Source organism: Micrasema longulum, unplaced genomic scaffold, assembly GCF_059751315.1.
Source record: "Micrasema longulum isolate JH-2025_06_02 unplaced genomic scaffold, ASM5975131v1 h1tg001946l, whole genome shotgun sequence".
In the NCBI taxonomy this organism is placed as follows: Eukaryota; Metazoa; Arthropoda; class Insecta; order Trichoptera; family Brachycentridae; genus Micrasema; species Micrasema longulum.
The window spans coordinates 221,624-243,671 of record NW_028279120.1 but is presented as its reverse complement, the minus strand read 5'-3'; the positions used below and the strand labels follow the sequence as shown (position 1 = coordinate 243,671).

General features: G+C 30.8%; 1 protein-coding gene across 1 annotated transcript in view; it reads left to right on the top strand.

The window, feature by feature from the left end:
* Positions 1–3,454: 3,454 nt before the first annotated feature.
* The window catches only part of LOC148273456 (potassium voltage-gated channel protein eag-like), a gene marked incomplete at its 3' end in the record, with an annotated part of 231,435 nt that continues 212,841 nt past the window's right edge, over positions 3,455–22,048 (top strand). Inside the window, 1 exon segment of the mRNA XM_088238688.1 lies at positions 3,455–3,755.

The window sequence follows — 22,048 nt, the reverse complement described above, 5'->3', positions numbered from 1 at the left end:
ACTCCGGAAAATTGAATGATTTATTTATTTTTAAATTTATTTCAACAGAGAGGGAAAAAGTTTTCGAGAAGAAATTTGGAAGTCTAGGCATTTACAGGGCTTATGACCTGTCATTGGCTGGTTTAAGTGGCCACTTTACACACTGTGTAACATTCACCATTCTGCCCATGTTTGAACATCCACATTTCCTCAACTCTTCCATCTGTTGACTTTTGTGAAGTGGAAGAGCTGAAACCTTTATCACGTGTGTGAGATTCATCCGGCTGAACCAAATCACCTACTAGGCAACGCCTGGAAACAATTTTCCAATTTTTATACTTCTTCTTTTACCAGGTAGTAATTCAACAATGTTTGATTATGTCCAAATGCTTGCAGACTGGCTGGATTTCCTCCCTCTCTGTTGAAATAAATTTAAATATGAACAACTCCCTAGGGAGGAAATCCAGCCAGTCTGCAAGCATTTGGACATAATCAAACATTGTTGATTTATTTATTATTTGTTTGAACCACAAACTATGTCTTATGTACATAAGCGTAGAAGGTGAATTAAAGCATTTGCATAAATTTAGGAAAGAAAAATCAAAATAAATGGCAGAAAGGTTACATATTTCACCAATAATAATTAGTCAATCTTTCTGATTTTTGGATTGAGCTTGTTTTATTATTGCTGTTAAATTTAATGACTTTTAATAAATTAGATACATTTTCATTTTAAAATCAGGATTTACATTTACATTACATTTTTTTTTTGCACCACAACAGGCCAGGAGGCCTAATTACAGTGGTGAATTACATCACAGAGCACCCAGGCTTGAGAAAAATCACATTTTAATTTTTGTGTTCTCACCGGGAATCGAACCCGGAACCTTCCGTGCGTGAGTCAAGCGTCTTGACCACCACACCACGGAGGCCGCCAATATATGGAAGGATATGGAAGCCCAGGAGTTGACTGATTGAGGTGACCTTACTTCTCACTAATAGAAACCTATAACATTCATCAGCCTTTCCAAGAATGAACATCGATAAAAAATCAATCAAATATTGTATTTTGGAGACGATAAAACGCATTGGACCATAACACGCACCCTAAAATGTATATATCGATTTTTAGAAAAAAAAAAAAATTTGGACGTTAAGACGCATTGGACCATAAGACGTACCCCAATTTTTGGTTGAAATGTCAGAGTAAAAAAGTGCGTCTTATGGTCCGAAAAATACAGCTGTTGGTATTACGCGTTATTTAATTAATTTATTTATATATACGTCCAATGGGCATTTTTAAGGACACATGCATAAAGAAAGTAAAAATATGGTATATAGTAGACTTGGTGGGAGTGGAAGCGGGAGATAGGTGTTTATACTTTTGCTTTCAGAGAAATCAAGACTGGCATGTTTGTTGGCAGACCTAAGAATTCTGGGCATAGGGAAATGAAAACAATAGTTAGTTATCGGTTATCGGTTATGCTCGAATGAAGCAAAGATAGTAAAATTGTTTAGTTTATTTTCCACTTGAAATAATATATATATAATTTTTCTGTATTTACTGTAAATGTACAAATATCTTAAGTAACCATCTCGTTACTTAAGCCTACGCTTAAGATAAACTCAAATCTGTTTATGTGTTAGCCGTAGGCTAGGTTAAGTGGCAAGATGTTTATGGTCCATTCAAATCTTTGATAAACTTTGCTTATGTGTAGGTTACAAAAAGTTTTTATGTATTATAAATCATTTAAATGTGTTTAAATTATTATATTATCAGTTATTATTATACTCTTAATGTAATAACCTTATAGAGTCGCCCATACGGAGAAAAACAATTCTATGATGATTGACCACGAAGTTAGATACAGATTATAGCAATACAAATATCCCGCGACGGTGGCACGCTTCTCGGCTTAATATCTGCACAGTAGGTACCTATTACCTATGTGTATTATATTACTTATATTATAATTTTTCGGCTATCATTAGTAGTTATTTTACTATTTATTTATATATGTATGTATGTGTATGCGCATAAATTATTATAAATAACTACTGTAACTAGAACATAATATTAAAAAAACGTAAATTAATCCCTCGACACGGGTTGTGCCCAGTTAGATGTTCATATAGAAAATAAAAAGTTTTATGTAACATAAATAAATAAAATAAAAGCTGATACCGAAACCGTTCATTACACGTTTATTGTTAAATTAAAAACCAAACTAAAATCAAACTAAAATTTAGGCTTTTCTAGAGAATTGTTTTGAGGTCATACTACATACTACTGACATCTACAATAATAAAATGGAAGCATTCTTCCTTAACGTATACGGTTTCGTAAAAGTGTCGCTAGATGACAATTTTATCATAAAATCACGTTTTGAAAAATTACCTATTGGAAAAAAAAAATTGATATAAAATAAATACACTGCTTTAAGGGTTCAAAAAATTTGACATAAAAAACACAGATTTAAATAATAATTTTTGTCATAACTTATTTCTAACTGTGTAAATAAAAACTTGTGTATAATACTTATACTACATTATATTTATGAACTATTTTCTCTTTTTAAGTAACTATAAATTTCAAATTGGTTTATTTTCTGGAAATGTGTTTTTTGTTTTTGTAAAAAAATGTTGTTACATATAAACAATAACAGAGCAAAAAAAACTGTTACCAAAACTGTTTGTTCCTACTAATGACATAATCTTTTAATTCTATTACGAATGTACCTACAAATCAAAACATAAAATCACTAGTAATAAATTCGTTTATATCAAGATTGGTTTGTACAGAATGGTTTCTATTTTAAACATTATTAATATATAGATATATATTATGTATGCGTAAACATGTATGCATGTGGAATTTGGAATACCTAGTGCGTTACATTTGAAATACATGCTTAATTCATTTGTTTTGTTATTTCACAAACGTCAACTGGTTTACCTTCAGAATGGAGATGAATTTGGCGGGAACAGAAAACTGACGAACATCGAGTTTATTTTAACACAAAAGTCTCAGAAATATTAAAAATTAAATCAATTTCCCGTTTTCTATTTATGTAAACACGAATTAACACGAAGATTAGTCAATATAATAAGTTACTTGTCACAATTAGTTTCTATCAATTTCACACAAGCTCACAAGCGCTGGTGTAGTTTCGATTTTCTCAAAGGAAAGCGAACGACGAAAATTAAAACAAGGGTTGACGGATTTCCTCAACGTGAATCTAAATTCCACGCGATTATTTTACTTATGAAACGTAAGAATAAGGGGTATTATTGATCAAATTTATAAGTGGTCGCAGGGCGTTTTGTGGTCGGCGTTCGTTCGTTTTCGGTGGTGCTCGGAAAAGTTCGGGAAATTCCGGAAACTACCACAGGGGTGTATCCACTTTGTATCGGATGGTAAAACAGTTTCCTACATTCAAGGAAGTTCAGTTTTTTACAAGAATTTGTTCTGAAATAGACGTGTCGTACCGATGTCAAAATATTGAGTGCCGTTTAAGTGTTATTATTTAATTTTTAAATTTGTTAAGCGATATTATACGCAATCCAAATCTTCCGGTGAATTTTACGGTAATCATTTTGTTAAATAAAAACAGTAATTGTTTATTTGTGATAGTGAAAAACGGTAGTAATAAACTAAATGTGAAGGAACACGATATAAAATTTGAAATATACGGTGACAGTAAAAATATTTTATAATTTAAAACGAAAAAAAATAAAAGCAAAGTCGACCTTTATATGTATAAATTTGCATATTAGTAAGTATATAGTAAAGTTTAGAGGTTAAATATTTGAAAATGGCCGAGTCTATGTATTGACATATTATTATAATCCAATTCTCTCGAAAACCACACCAACGTGTTACCAATCCTTATAATTTGGGACTAGTAAAATTAAATATTTAAATTTCCATTAATACCGACGATTGATTAAATTTTAATATATTGCACATTTTTTGGATATTACAAATAAATTGATGAATACAAAATTTTAACAGTGACTAAGTAAAACATAAATTAAATGACTCTTAAAACAAATTATTTCAATAGTATTAGAAAAAAAAGTTAAACTACATTCGTCATATTACAACTTTTTAGCCGTAATAAAGTTGGAGTATCATCAGATTTTTGCCAGTTTAATATTCTAATTGAATAAAAAATCGTGTGTTTTTAACAATTTTTAACCGGTAATATAAATTATTTAAAAGCACTCGAATAAATTACGTACCTAGAATTATATTCAAACATAATAGTATATTTTCAAATTGTTTAAATAGAATCGTTTAAATAGAAAGTTTTGTAATCGTTTAAGCAAATTGATCATGTTCAATCAATGTAATCCCAGTCAGTGAAGAATTCATTTATCTCTTTTCCTCAAAACAATTATTTATTTATTAATTAATGAAATCGTACCGTCTTTTTATAAAACAAGGTACAAAAGAACAATTGAAAAAAGTAATACCAATTACAGATTTTACACTGATTTATTATGAATGGAGAGGGGAAAAATAATTAATAATAAATAATTCTAAAAAAGTAAAAATATAAATATTAAATTAAAAGTACATAAAAAGGAGAAGACATTCTACAGCTATGTACTCTGCTTTCCTTCCCCTCTCTCTGCTTCCATGAACATTTAAATTTCTTTGTAAAAATTCACAACCAACAATAATTTATTAGATGCAGGTAGTAGATGTAGGTATATATGAATAAATATAAATTAAGAGTTGAAATCAAAAGTTAAAATTAAAATCAAAACTAAAAGTTAAAATTAAAATAAAATTTTTAATTAAAATTAAGTTAAAAGCTTAAATTAAAAGTTAAAATTAAAAGTTAAAATTAAGAATTTAAATTAAAAAGTAAAAATTGAAAGATAAAATTAGAAATCAAATTAAAAGTAAAAAGTCAAGCGGGATTAAATACTTATTATCATGTGCTTCTGGGCTATATTTCTTTAGCACAAAGATGCCAAGGCTGACAGATTGCAGGGTGCTCCTTAGGGCAGCTTTTCTCGTACGGCAACGAGCAATTTTTCCTTGTATGTGGGCACCGCCAAGTAGAATTAAGCCCTCAGGTGTGGAGCGCGTTATGTGGTGGGTACGCCGTAGTATCAATAGATTGTTAGTGCAAAATTTGCAATCATTTCTGATACAGTTATTACGGAATATACTATTATTATGTATGCCTACATTAATAAAAAACTCAACGGAATATTAAATGCAACTCAACATAACGTTAAAAGCAAATATTCAGAATAAATATAATACTACATTCTATCCTTTTACAGGAAGTTTTTTAAATTATGTGTAATCTGAAGTAAAAACAGTGGTGAGTATGAATTATTAAAGCGAGTTTATATTGATGATTAAAACAATACAATATGTTATTTAAGATTATTTATTTATGATTGTCAAATGCACGGTGAATGGATTACGTCTGTATCAACAAATGATAAAGTTTACACATTTTATTGGTTCTGCGTCTCCTGTGTAAAATTACAATGTAACCAAGTAAATATTCTTACAGTCAAATTACCTGCAGTTTTAAGGCAGAGGTTTTGTTGGGGAAGCGCCTCTAATATTGGACAACATAATATTATGTTTATTGAATATTTGATTTTGTCACAATTCTAAACATATCGTTCATTCATTACTTTAAGCTCATAATTTCATGTGATGTTTACGTCTAATTTAGGCGGTAATAATATTTTACTGTCACCTGACTCTTTAATACTAATTTTAAACATCTTATTACATTATACACATTTTTCCGGGGTAGGTTTTTTTTCGTCGTTTCGTTAAATCGTATATTCTTTAACATTATTCTTGTTTAGAGCCTAAATCACCCGCAAACGAGAGGAGGCGTATAAAAAAATAAAAAAAAATTTTTGTTGACTGGACACAAAATTACTATAAGTTGTATAAAAGAAATAGTTTTTATGTCCGCCAATGTACTATTTACGCTGTGGAGAATTTCATGATTGCATTAAAAATATTTTATCGAAAGTTTTTATTTGTGCAGAAGTATTTAAAGTTTTTTTTTGTACGAAAAAACACCATTACGGAGTTTTTTTTAAAGTAAAAAACACATAAATTTATTTTATATACGGCCGAAGCCAATTTCAACAGTTACACGAAGAAACATAAATACAAGAAACTAAACAAAAATAATATAAAACTACGTACCGAATACAAACAAGGGTAATACAAAAATAGTTTTTAATATATTCATAAAAATGAAAGACATAAGACTTCGAGCTGAATCTTGCCAATCCAACTTCATCCCGCACTGTTTAAATCAAGATCTACGAAAAGCCGGAAGATCTATCCCAAAGAGTTCTAAGTCGTGTGATGAATTAACTAACCTACACATTCTGGACATTGGGGCATAAAAACAAAAGTTGCTCTTAGAAGATTTGATAAATAGCAGATTTTGACTTCTGGTGACATAGTTGGGAACATGAAAAGAAATTGATTACAGAGATGGGATATCACTCAAAGAATTAAGTATTTTGAAAATGCATACAAGGTTTATCTCAGTTCTTCGTTTCTCCAATGAAGACAGATTAAGAAATTGCTCTGTTTCAGAATAGAAATAATTGCCCCCTTGTAATCCGAGTAACCATGCCACTTTTCTTAGAACACGGTGTTGGACAGACTCAATATAGTCCTGTAGAATGGAGACCAAATAGGAGAAGCGTATTCTAGATGGGTCGAACTAGTGAGCAATAAAGAGTTTTGTAACATATGTAGGTATATTAGTTTCCATAAGGCGCTTTTCAAGCAATTTGTCATCGGGTACACATACATAAGTTCAATATTTTACTTAAAAATTACAAAGCTATATAAAATGGATACAAATGCAAAAAATGCAAGGTATACAATAATAAAAAAATACAATTAAGATCCATAGACATGCCTTCTATAATTACCATATATATAATGTAATCAATTGCATATATCAGTCCAAAAAATATTTTTTTCCCAACCAATTATGCAATATATTCAACATTAAAACTAAAAACCAATAGTCGTTAACTCGAAAACATTCGACCAGGGCCTTGGTTCTATTTCGCACAGGCAACTGTATTCTTTATTTGCCTGAACACAGAGAAAATTATGTTTTATTACCATATCATACTTTTTGGCTAAGAGTCATTTCAGTGTGGTAGGTCCAACGATTTTCAATTTACTGGATCATAAAGGAGTCTGAATCCGTTTCAAAATTCAAATCTGGTTTAAATAATTGGCTTTTTCGAATGAGAATGGATCACTGTCATTATTTTATTACTATAGTTGGATAATTTACATATCGCCATTTTTGCGTGAATCACCTCAAGGGCGCTGTACAATAAATAAATATCCTAGCTACATTGCGCATGGACTATTGGGATTATAGTTCCTCCTTTCCAATTATGAAATATTTCAATTATAACAGATAGGAGCTAGATATTACTAATGTTTGGATAGTGTTTTTCATAAATAAACATAATATTTTATGTTCCGGTTTCGATTCCTTACAAGGTTGATACGAAATATTCAGGGTAAGATGGAAAGTATTTACGCAATGACGAACTTAAGTTCTTCGGGAAATTAGATACAAAAAATATTTTCTTGCGCGCGGTAAAAATGAGAGCATTAAATTACATTGTAAAATTTCTTAAAAATGTACGAAAAAAATAAAAATATTTTAATAAAAACGCACTACTTTGAATGACGTCACTGGTTCATATGAACCACCCAATGATATGAGAGCTTCGAAGGATATCCAGTTTGGTCACCATACACGAACCAATCAGAAGAACTGTCATATAACAACCTTTTGACATCACACGCGGAGTTATTTCAGAAATATAAAACTTTAAAACATCATGGCGCTAATAATACGATGTATGGATAAAAATTTTAAAAATTAAAAATTTGGCCTACTTTAATAGTCTTTTAATAAATAATAAAATTTAAAAAAAGACACTGAACTTCCTCATTTTTCAACGAATTCATTTTGTCCGGACCCCTCTCTAGACTCAGAAATGATAAAGCTACGTTCATCAGTCAACACATAACTAATTATGGCTTCCAGACACCCACTCCTAGCTTGAATGTTCCGACTTGCGAATTCCGAAATACCTAATTATTTTGGCGTTAAATTGGATCACCGGTGTTTTAGATCCGAAGGCTAATCTCAGATAATTCTAAAAAAAGAATTCGATTGGTTTTTTACAGTAATATTTTTAAGTCCCATGGCCGGGGACCTGCAGTGCAAGACAGATTTTATTTTATGTATCATCGCCAATACGCTGCCCTTAGAGAACTACAGTAGGGCCAATTTAATAGGTCACATTTGACATTTCATCAAAATTCAACAACCTAACCTTGTAAGGGCGGTAATAAAATATATATTTTATTTAAATTTAGAACTGCACAATTGCTTAACCTTTTTCTATAACGATTACATATTTATTGTAATAATGACAAAATAAGGTAATTTTACGATTTACTTTCACTAATAAACCATTCTAAACATAATAAACTTTTTCTGTAATAAACGTCGTTACAATGTTGCATCAGTGAACCCTTTTTCTTTTTAAACACTAGGGATGTTACCCAGAAAAATCTAATGTTGATAATTTTGTTAAATTATGTACTTATCTTATTTTGTTCCTTAAATTTACGATAGAAAATAATAATGGGACAGGGATTCGACTTATGATTTTTAAAATAAAATTATAGTACCTGTAAGTACTTTTTCATAGTAACTGTATTGAATTCACATATATTATGTTTGAAATCCGAATCGATTCATTCACTTTAATCGATGTTTTTAAGCAGGTCACCTCACTATGAAGCTGAAATAAAAAATAAAAGAAGCGACAAATGTCAAATGTGATCTATTATATTGGCCCTACTATAGTAGGGATATATCAGGTTTTTTAAAAATATTTTAAAAATAATAAAGGTCTATGAAATACTGTCCAGTAATTTTTTTTTTCTCTGCTAATTTATTTATTTAATGCACAAAATACACAATTTTACCATAGCACAATTATATTTTTTATGTCTCGACTTATTGTTAGGAAATTCCGAATTAGGTCAGGACTCTTCTATATATAAATCAAAAACATTTATAAACATATTAAACCATATAAAAAATAATCAAAACAATATTCTTCCTCTAATGGTTCCTCTCTCTGATGGAGGTTGGAATTCTTACGAATTCTTACGTTGCGATTCTTACATTACTGGCAGCTGCCCTGAACAAAGACTGAGTGCTGCAATGGAACCAGTCGCGCAAGTTTTTAAGCCAAGAGATGCGCCTTCTTCTCGCACTGCGTCTTCCTTCAATCCTTTCCTGCAGAATGACTTGTAAAATTTTATATTTTTCGCCTCTCATCACATGCCCAAAGTACTCAAGTTTTCTTTTCTTTATGGTCTTCAGTACCTCTTTACCTTTTTTCATCTGTCGGAGAACATCATCGTTTCGGACTCTATCCACCCAGAAGATTTTTAATATCTTCCAGTAGCACCACATTTCAAAGGCTTCGATCTTTTTTGAAGTGTTTTGGGTGAGTGTCCCCGGTTCGACGCCGTAAAAAAGTATATACAAAACAATATACAAAACAATAATTAAAAATATCCATATCAAGAAATGGGATGTCGAAAAGTAATTTAATAATACATGGCAATGTGAAATTAATAATTAACAATAATTTATTAGTAGCATAAAAAATATGTTTAAATTTGTAATTTTGAATTCGCGCGAAAACGATCATTCCATTGACCACGCCCCAATACGTCACGATTCATGTTTATTTGTTCCTGCCCATTTAATTTTGTTAAGAACATTGTCACGAATCTTGACGTCACAACTATCAAGACCAAACATGTCGCGTTTTTCTAGCAACGAATTTTTATTAAGTTTCTTTTTTACATATATGTATGAAAACATTTCTTCACAATATCCATAATTTTGTCAGATGATAATTTATGCACCAGGTATTTTAACTAAAATAAGGATGTTTAGAAAAAAAACATTTTTTATAATATTTCATTAAATTAAAATAATCAGACTACTGAATCACAGGAGTAATGAAAAGAACACTCATTGCGCAATGAGTCGGCCGTCTTTTTCACAGTGCAGTTTTTTGGCCGGTTCAATGCGTACATGTCATATTGACAAAAATTCATACTTGTGAATGATTTTTTACAAAAAATTAAAGTGATTGCAACTATTTTTACAATAACATGTAAATACAAAAATATAACACAATAGTAAAATATTCCAAGTAATACTCCTTTAAAAGTGTTGAGAAAAACTTGATTTAATTAACTTTTTTTAAATCAAAATCGAGAAATGCGCGACGCTTCCGCGTATCCCTTTCAAATGAACTGTTTGTGCAAGGGTATTATCTAGGACCGTCGATGACGATTTTTCGACTTTATGCGGCGGAACTATAGGGCGCAGGATTAACGTGGGAGAAGGCGAAAATGCTGGCTGGCGATAGGGTCTCCTGGAGACAACTGGCGCACATGCCCCACTTAGGGGCGGATGCGGACAAGAAAAAGAATTGTCTATTACGTTCGGTGCTGCCAATGTCAAAATTTGAAGTCACTGGCGTGAATACTTTAGGAATAACGGCTGTCGGCCGTTTTACAACCCGGTCGTTTCATTACAGATCGCCCCTAGATGTAAAACATTTTTACAAAAATATATTTTTTATTTAGAATAATGTTCGGGGCCAAAGAAAATACTAAACAATTTCACAAATCACCACCAAACCCATGCTATTCACTCCTAGGTGCGATTAAAATTGTAAATTATTGGAATTTCATAAATTGAGTTTCTCTACTGATATTTCTCGGTGGAACTGCATTTTAATTGTAATAAGAAAAGATTTAGCGTGTTTTCCTATATTTTCTTATAGAGTTTACCCAAAGAATTGAAATCTCAACCTTAGAACTTTGTTTTTCATTAAATGTATGCACTGAGAGTGCTTCCCTTGCACAAATATCTTACGTAGCCCCAATTTCCAACCAGAACCTTCTTTTCTCGCTGTTCCTCCGACCTCATAATCAATTCACTATCTTTTTACGGAAATTTTTACTACTTTAATGGCACCTTACTTCGCTGGCCTCATCTTGGGTAGATGAAGGCGAGAGGTCTTATCGCGTGGCCTTAAGACACACTCCTTTATTCAGGAATTAATTATTTTAAATGAACAACGTTAGTGCTACCTGACAATGAAATTTTAAAATGCTTTATGAGACACAGTTTGCATTTATTTCGTACGTGGAAACGTCTGAAAATGGAAATTACTCTTGAAATAAACTTTTACAATTACATTAAGCTTATTGTCCCGTCCCGTCGTAGCGTCGGAGACTTAGAAATCAGAGAGCTGTGGTTTAAATTCCGCTCTGCCACATCTTGTTTTTATTTTTTAACACAGTTTTAAGATATGAGATTTAAAGAAAATTGCCCCGAAATTAAACATATTTTGGGAATTTATATAAGGTTTTTTTTTTAATTAAGAGAGATACACATGCAATGATTTCCTTTGAAATATAGAGCAACGAACGATGAAGCAAGTCATTATTTAATATTGAATACAAAACATTGTATTCTACCAGAATAAATGTACTGGACATAAAACATACGTCTATCTAAGAGCATCGTCCTGCAGTATATTTACGCTATGAAGACATAAAGAACAATAAAATGTGGTCTATAAAGAGACCACATGATGCGGTAACGCCTAGTCAGCCCAAACAAGTCAGCCCAAAGAGTCAGCTCAACCAAGTCAGTTCAACGTAGTCACTCAGTTCCAACGTATAGTACAAGTGCAGTTGGTTCAACTCAGCATCGCCGCTACAATCACGCTCCACAACAAAGTGTCGTATGTTATTTAACATGCAATAAAACACCTTGAAAACAAATCGTGTTTTCTGTTAATCTCCGACTGGGGTAGAAGCTCTAACTTTCATCTATCAGCAAAATCTTACAGTACTACCTTTGAAAATTTCAAGACCAAGGGATAGAAAGCCAACACTACTTACCTTTAATGGGCAAGGCCCGATCAAAATACTAGTTCAGTTCATACCCTAATGACGATTTTTTTTTAATTTGTGCTCTGTTACAGTACTCAAATAAAAAACGGAACGCTCTTCACTCCTTAAAACTCAGTGTTCAGTTGGCCAAACGTATAGGGTCACAAGTTTGGCGGCAACATTATTTGCAAGAATAGTCCAGTTTATTGGCCTCACCGATCCTGTGATTTGACGCCGTTGGATTATTTCCTATGGGCTATATTATGTCCGTGGTCTATGACAATAAACTCACGACGCTTGAAGCATTTGAAGCTAATATAACACGCACCGTTTCGGAAGTAACGCCGGATTTCTCGGAAAAAAGTGGCCAAAAATTGAACCCACAGAATATGCTACGTAACTGCTAGTTGTGGAAGATATTTTAGTTTATTATTTTTTTAAATAAATGTGTACACTTTTTTCTTAGGAACATAATAAAAGCAAACACATTCCAACAATTTTTAAAGTTGTATCATGCCTACTTACATTACATATTTTATTTGGACAAAATATTCCCAATCAGCAAAAGTGCTGGTATGACGGGATATACTATATTATGACACCAATAAAAGTCGATAAAATAACATCACACATCACACATGGGCTGTAAGAACAGTTTTTTTAAGGTGTTATTTAAGTGCATAAATGTTTTGTATATCTTTTAAATAATTAGATTGTGAATTGTAGAACTTTATTGCCGTATACACAAAACAGTTTCCTTTTCTGTTAGTTAGTTGAGATATCACTATCTAAATGTTTGAGTTTTTCCTTTCTACTTCTTCTTTCCTTCCCATTCCTCTCCACTCCTCTCTTCATAGTAAAGTGAAAATTTTTGGTTAATTTTTGTTTGAAATTTTTGTATACAATTATAAGATTCTAAATAATTACCTAGAATATGTCCATGTACTTGTAATTTTCTTAAACTGATCGATTTGGGTAGGTAGGAAAAAATTGCCTTAAGGCAATATGCCCGCTTTTATATGTATATATATTGTAAATGTACCTAGATAAAGTGTAAAGTAATAAAATAAAATATGTTTAAATATCCTAATTTTCTGAACTATCTGCTCAACTTCCTCATTTCTGTTGTAAAATTTTAATCATTTATAATTTCCTATGGGGTGAAATCCAGTCTTTGTCTACAAACATTCGACAAACTCAAAATATAGTTTAAATAATTAGGTTTAATGTAATAATAATCATATGAATTTTAGTACTATATTAATGAAAGTATATACCTTCGGGTTTGTGGCACAAGTTGGTAACAACAAATTATCAAAAAATCTGATGTCTTCATAAATGGCATTAAATAGTCTGTGTTTAAAAAGTAAATAAAAATATTTCGTATTTTATAAAAATTTGAAAATTATTAAAATATACAAAAAGCAGTTTTATTTGAATTGTTGATTTGGGATGAGCTTTTAACTTTAAAAGTAAAATATCTCACAAGTAGTAAAATGTAGTTACCAATTCGTGCGAGAAACCCGACGTTTTATTCTTAGAAAATGTTCAAATGTCAAAGTTAGAGACAGCATATTAATTATCCGCGACACGTACTTGTTAATAATTATGGAATTCTACAGAAGTTCAACTTGATCAACATATTCACTATGCTTAGAATCTTAAACGTCGGGCGAAATGATCGTATAAAGAATTCGAGCCACGACACGATGTAAATCACTACAAGTTTATTTTATTTCAGAAACTCTTTCCAAAACTCCGCTAGACATATAAAACCTTCTATCCACTCAAGGCCACCTCTCATATTCTAGGAAATTGATTTTTTCTCTGAGAATTTTCGCCTATTTTCCCACAGGCACTCGATACTCCTTCAGATAGTCCTACCGTCCTTTCTACCCTTCGTTAATACCCCTTTTTATATCTTTGATGTCAGTAGGGTGGATATGTCTAAACAGCTGACTCTTTCCATGGTGAATTTATAGCGTGTAGTTAGGGACGCTTTATATCACTTATTCCACAGTGAAAGCTCTATTTTATTACGTCATATACATAGAAGATGGCTAGTGAACAAAAGATTTACTAACAATATTTTAGACAAATACAGTATTTGTTTTAGGAAGGGTCCGATGTATTGCAGGATATCCGGTCGTACAGCGCGTGTTTAAACTTGGTAACTCGGTTAAGCTGTACCCCGTCTGTCTGTGGAATCTGTAAGTGTTAAAGCACCGCCATCTAGAGATTTTAGGGAATTAAGGAAATATGTAGATTTCGATTTATACCCAATTTATATACTTAAAAGGCAATGTTTGTATGTGTGTCCTCGATAGACTGAATAACTACTGGACCGATTTCAGTGCAATTTTCAGCGAAATGTAGATCTTTGCCATGAGCATATTTATGGTTTTTAAAATCTTCAATTTTTTTGATTAGAAAAAAAGTTAGAGGCTTAAACAATTTTTCATCGTTAACCAGGGCTGCATTCGCCGAGAATGCATTTACAAAAAAAATTGAAACATATTTTTGAATGTTTACAACCAACATTATCAGATTATTTCCATAAACTCCTTATAATTTATACACATTTATTTCTTCTCACTAGATTTTTGGTAATGTAAAAATAATTTGAAAATTGCATTTCTAAATAAAGTACACCCCTGTTGGTGAAAAGAGGAGAGTTTAAATTTTCAAAATGAGTTTTATATATGAAAATTAATTATTTAATGTTTTGGAACTCAGCCATAAACAAGTTCTTAGGTACCTACTCACCAATGAAAAGTTATAACATTTTTTTTTTACGTTTGTCCGAACGGTTTTTTAGTAAAATTTTGTAAGTAGGTAAACTTAATAATGTATAATATTAAGAAAAAGGGCGGTCCGACTTTTCTTCATACAAACTTATCCCCGTGTATGTGAGGATTTTTTTACACACTATATATATTTACTTTTTAGCGAGTCCCATTTGTTACGTTTTTTTGTAAAAATAGTTTATTATGTGAACTAGAACCATCCAAAAACACGCAAAAAAGCACAGTTTTATCTACTATCTTCAGGCGCACGGTATACAAATATAATTATTATCGAAAAACACAAAACGTGCTGATATAAAAAATGTTATGTGTGAACTTTTTTCGTTTCGGTAGTTTTGAAACGTGTTCGAATTTGTAATGTGATATAGTTATACATAAATAACAAAAAAATAAATTTACCAATATAGATAATTAACAAAAAGTTCGGACAGTTATAAACTAAAAATATTGGTTGAAGGCCAAAAGTAGTATGGAATGTTTTTTTAAATAATTTTTACGTGATAAAAATGCAACTTTTTAGACCCCTTTCACTTTGATGTCTAAAAAAATAAAAAACGTCAGACATCATTGGCCCACTCTAATGTCCATGGACTTGTAATTTTCTCAAACTGGACGGTTTGGGTAGGTAGGAAGAAATTGCCTTAAGGTAATATGCCCGCCCTTATTTGTCTATGTATATATATATTGTATGTGTATGTATCTCGTAGAGTGTTAAATAAATAAAAACGTCAGTACATGCTTAGATATATGGATAGATAGAGGATAGATGTTCAAATAAGGGCAGAGTGGTAAATAATACGCAGTGCGTAAAGTAATATCTTAAACCATGTATAACAATTTATAAGCTCTTTAAATGACTTCCATACTATCAGAATAACGCTTTAAAAATCCAATCAAATTACTTACAAAACGCAAAATTTATTTTAAAAATAAAGATGGATGCGGAGAATCTTATTTAGAATAATATTGGAAAATCCTTCGAGAGAAAAGCCAATTTTAAAATTTTATGGCTACGAGAGTTGCTAGGATTCATTATTTACGTAAGAACATCGTCTCTATTGAAAGCAATGAGAACGTGAGCCTTAATAAATGATTACACAGGTAAATACGGCTAATACTAAGAAACATTGGTCCGCAGTGATGACGTCCCAGATTGTCCTAGATAAAAACACACCACCTGACATTAAACAATTAAAATATTTTTAAGTAAACGCTGTTTATATGCCTTGTCTATTTGAAATCAGAATCGAAATTTTATTTAAATATAATATTTAATACGTTTTTAATGTGCCAAGTGGCTTCTCAATTTACGCCTGTCAACGAAATTAAAACCATAATAAATAATGTCTTCAAAATTCAGATTCGACAACTATTTAAATGATTTTGAGACATTTCCTAAAAGTCGTAGATAACTTTTGATGGAAAAATGGGAATAGAGTTGTGGTAGAGTGTGATTTGAATCACGGACCTTTGATCTGTGAGTATAAACTACCACGGGACCAAAATCCTGTTTAAAATATAGATTGTCTTACAAAAATGGCTATATAAGCATGACAAACAAAACCGCGTCCTAAAAGTGTATGCTACTTTCAATGACTATTTTGCCGATTTTATATTAGCATGAGGTAGTAAAAATCCATAAGATAAAATAACGGTGAAATTATTTTTATCATTTTATTTTGATTAATTTAGTGGTTGCTCTCGGGTAAAAATTCTGCAAAGAAAAATCTAGTAGAGATTATTTGGTCTCATGGTGCACTGGTTAGTGTGTGTATCTACCAATTACTAAATAAATAAAATAATCTAGCGCTACATTAAAAGTCTTATTATATCGCTTTATTATTTAAAGTTTGTGCACAAATGTGGTGACCCGTGCGTTACGAGTGAGCCAAGCATTGTCGACAAAATCAAGAAAGAAGTGTTGCGTTGGTTTGGACATGAGAGCAAATGGACGGTGAAGGAATGGCTAAAATAACGATGATGAAATTTACGATGTGAATGTTGATGAATGTAGAAAACGAGAAAGACCGAGATAGACATGGTGTAACCGAATTCAATAAATACTTAAAGATATTAAAAGTAATTAAGTAAAGTTTTTTCATATAATTTATTAATTGAAATAGGTTTTCGGTATTTTTTTTCCCAAAAATTGCAGTTGTGCTATTGTAAGTCACTTGGAGATAATTTTTAATACACCGAAATATTTATATTTACTACTTGGCACAAAAAAATTGTATTTTTTTTAAAGAAATCGTATAAGGTTCTATAACAAAATACCGAATAATATTTAAACTTTGTCAGCAAGCAAATTTAAAATTTTTGTTTGACAAAAACTGTTTAGAAAAGGCTATTATAAAATTAAAGAATATTTTGAAGACCTTGGCACTTAATTTATATTTTTTGTTTTTCAACTAAAAATTTGAATGGTATAATTAGAATTGATTGACAGAGGTCCAAAATTAGAACCCCCTTGTACCCCAAATTGATTGAAATATTTTCTAATACTTATTTACAACTTGCTGAAAATGGCCCCAAAATTGAAACGTTAGAATAAATCATGAGAACGCAAACAATATTTGAAAAAAAACTTGTTCTGATTGTGCTTGAAAAATTATGAAAGCGCTTTTTTTGTTGATTGATTTAGTGTTTATTTTGATGTATTAAAATAAAAAAAAACACCAACCAATTATGATATTATTACAATATAATGAATCCCCACAATTATCTAAAGATGAAAAACTATAAAGCTTCATTAATTATCTCACCGTACATACACGTGTGTCAATAAATACTTACTTGGTTTTACATTTTGCCGAAATTTAAATATAAATACCCAAATTCCTCATTACCTATGAAACACTTAGCCTTACCCTTAACTATTGGTTTTTCCCACAATTACGATTAATGTACATGCTATACTTAATAAAATTGATTTTATTTTTTACTTAAGTACCTTGAATTATAAAACTATATAAGGACATTAAATCCATCTAATCTTCACACTTGTTTGCCCTTACAAGGCAAAACAATAATCACGAATTTTTTGTTTTTATATTTGTAACAGTGTTCAGTAAATCAAATCAATGTTTGATTTCTTATATTATAAGCGCTTTTTTCATATTAAATCACATTTTTTCATTATTTTCTACAATAATTTTAACGCGAATACATAGCTTTGTTTTTACGTTAGCGGAGGGTTGCTTTTAACCCTACTACGTACATAAATATACGACCCATAAATACTTTATTGTCAGGCAAACATTCCGATTATTTATTACACGCACGTAAGTGTATGTACACTAAATAAACGAAAACCTAAATAATTCATACGAATCATTTTGAATACTCCCACGACACGACTATAAGATTTGTTTCATCAAAACGATATATTAAAATTGAATATATTTTTAATAAATTGAACAAATATAACTTCATAATATTCCTATCCGCACCCAATGGCACTTAGGGGACGGCAACAGAATACAATTGCATTGTTTCATTGCATGATTAGATACATAAAGGCAGATGATCATTCTTAAGCTACAGATCCAGTCTAAGGACTATGAAATATTGCAGTGAAAATCTGACTTTTACCGAACCCGGGACATTACCGGCATGGTAAGCAAAGTTCTAACCATTCACTAGGCGATTAATCTCTACTCGATTTCCCTCATAATGATTTTTACCGAGTCAGAAGCACTCGTCAAGGATTTTAATTTTATTACACGGATGGGGTCGTGTTATTTATCCTGTCTAGACATAGAAAAAAAAAATAGTTATAGATTGAGAATTTTCTGTTTTTTGTTCCCTGATAGGCATGCGCTTCTAAATGTGGATCAGGTTGTCAGAGGTTCGCTGCAACACAACTGCTTTTCCGTTTTCTAACACGGTTATTAGTTAGATTAGTGAGAGGATTTGAAAATTATGTTGAGGTAAAACACAAGAACGTAAATATTTATTTTAAAAACGAGTAAGGCACTGGTGTAATCTTTTAAGGAAGTGATGTTATATTTCATTAAGTGGTTTGAATATGAAGTAATTTTTTTTATGCTTTATACATTATCACCTGTCATGTGTCATGCGGCATTTTTCCTTTATTTTTTCTGTGGTGACAATGACGTGTAAGCTTGCAATTTTTCACGAAAAGGGTCACAAATTAATTTAACTTCTACTGGAATAATCTTTATTAGTTTGGCGTGTTACACCAAAAGTTCAAAACGATTATCACGAATTTTTAAACAATAGGTTTGCCAACACAAAGGATTATCGAACTAATATCCGATTGCATAATACCACTAAAAATATTAATGTATTTAAATAATGACACATTTATTGACATTAAAAAATACAATTATTTTTAATGACATTTAAATTCCTTGGTAAAGTTTTATTTTGTTTGACCACTAATTTTATGAAGAAATATCTACAAAAAACATTATTATTATATAAACGTAATATGCTTTTTGTCGGCCTCCTAATGTAATAATTAAAATGCTTGCCTCACGTATTTTAGGTTCAAGGGTCGTTTCCCGTTGAGATCACAGAAATAAAATATGATTTTTCTCATTCCCGGCTGTTTGGCATCTGAATTTACAGCTGAAAATGGTCATTTTAGCCTGTTATGGTTTGTGATGGAAAAAAAACAAAGAAAAGAGAAAAAACGGTTCAAAAAGTAAACTTTTTGAACTGGCAATTTCATTCAGTTACCTATGATTAATAGCTAATTAACAATGATTAAATGTAAATAATCCGTCAATATTATAATGAACAATTAATTAATTTACTTAATAAATTATCATCCAAAAGTATTCGTTTATTAAATAATGATGTTTATATATTTAAAAAGATTATCTCTCTTCTATCTCGCTTGACTCACCCATAGAAGGTTCCGGGTTCGATTCCCGGTGAGAACACGAAAATTCAATGTGATTATTCTCAAGCCTGGGTGTTTTGTGATGTAATTCACCACTGTAATTGAGCCTCCTGGCCTGTTGTGGTGCAAAAAAAATTCAAATAAATTAGGTTATACGAAACATAATATCTTTGATTACAGCCTTATCAATGATCTTGATTAAAATTTAATCTTTCCTTATTCATGACATTTAAGTTTTATAGTCAGTGCGGTGGGGTATTAGACGTTTATGGCTTAAAAATGGTACTTAAAAACGAGGTTGACTTGAGTATACGACGTAAAAAATTGTCACAATAAAACGAATTTTAGGAATAAAAAAAAGAGTGTTGAGCTCTTCAGCTTAAGATTTGGTGATTTTGAACCCAATGCCAACGCGAAATGCGTACAGTTTTTTTCTCTGATAATTGTTTTGATTTATGCTAACCACAGATATATTAAGTGCTAACAGCAAAGGTAACTTTTTCTCACTTTTATACTCCCCAATATTTTACTAGTATCACGTCTAACGGGAACGTGTTATTTTAGCATTTTCAGTTATTTACCAATGGGAAATTTTAACGCGTAAATTAACTTCACAGCAAAAGCTTATTTGAATGACTTGAATTTAGATGCGATAGAAAATTGTATGGCTCTTAGATAAAATATCTAATTCTAATTCCTGAAACTTATAAACTAACTTCCATTTCATAAAATAATCCAATTAAGTAGAAAAAGTAAAGGTCATTTACCATGCATTATCAATTCAAGCTTATCTTTACCTCTTGAAGATTAAAATCACGGCAATGATCTTTCAACCAAAACGAAAAAGGCACTTGGCAAAAAATAGAAAACTAAATTGAAAATAAAACTATTAATGAGTTAAAAATTATACATCCCTTTTAGTAAAAGGTTTTATTTCAAATGCAAGTTTTTTATCTAGTGTGGATAGACTAATGGGTGGGGTTGTTCCGTGTTTTGAGAGAATTTGCTATTTTTGGAACGATTTTCACAAAACACGCGAAACAAAATAATATTCTACAAAAACATTTCCATGTGTTAGTGCTATGAGTGTATTGCGCCTTGTCTGGATACAAAAGGAAATTATTTTATCGTGGGAAACGTCTAGAATTCTTATTTTATCTATTTATAATAGAACACGACTGTACAAACAGTATTTATAAAAACTCTAAGCTAAATATTAGAAAGCGTCTTTACGCGCTTCTGCCGATACGATACCAATAACGATATTTATCGAGTATTTGCGACATCGATACTTATAGTGAATCAAAAGGAAGACGTAAATTATAAATAAGACTCAAACGATGTTTCTTACAAAAATATAAATATAAATAAATTTAATATTAAATTACTAAATTAACAGATTAAACAGATGAAATTTATACTTGAAGAACTAACGTTGCGGTTATTTTGATAAAGTTCCTCTTAAACCTGGCATGTACCAATTATTTTTTTAATGCAATAATATCATTTATATAAATAATGTAAAATAATGTGTTTTATGTTTTAAATATTATTTATTTTATTTTATTTATTTACTTATTTACACATTTAATCAAAAATACAATTTTACGTTCACTTTGCCCAGCTAACAATGGTACATACCCCGTTCCAAGCTAGGCAATTACATTAGAATATATGATAAAAGTTAACAAATTAATGGAGACTAATAAAATATAAACTTACTCGTATACACATTTTAATACATACACATATATATACATGTATGTATATATATATATATATAGATATTTTTATATATATATGTATATATACACATGTACATTAAGGTGTCCCAGAAAAATTAAAGTTTTATTTTTTCAATGCATACCCTCTAATTTTGTTTGAATGATGTCAAAAAACTTATAAATAAAATTTTACGTAAATTGAATCACGGCAACCCGTGCCGACTTGCATCGGAACTTGTCAGAACATACATAGTACGGCGCGCGCGAACAAAGTGTTAATGTGCTTGTTATATCGTGTTTGTTTTTATTAATGAACGCATTGTTTTCGTTTTGTCAACATGTCAGTGGAGTTACGCAGTTCTAAAAAGGAAATATTTTTGGTTGGGGATATAAAATATCAAATTACAGGTTCTAAACTTCTCTCTAATGGACAAGTGCTGGCGGTTTTATCTTATAATATTCGCAAAGTCAATTTAAGCGTCAATGAAAGTGCAAATCTTACTATTCGTGAGTGCATTATTTATTGGGAAAAGGCACGTATACCGACTAAATCTTTACCTAACGTGTTAAGAAACTTGTAGCCTTATACCAAGATAGGAGAAATTTG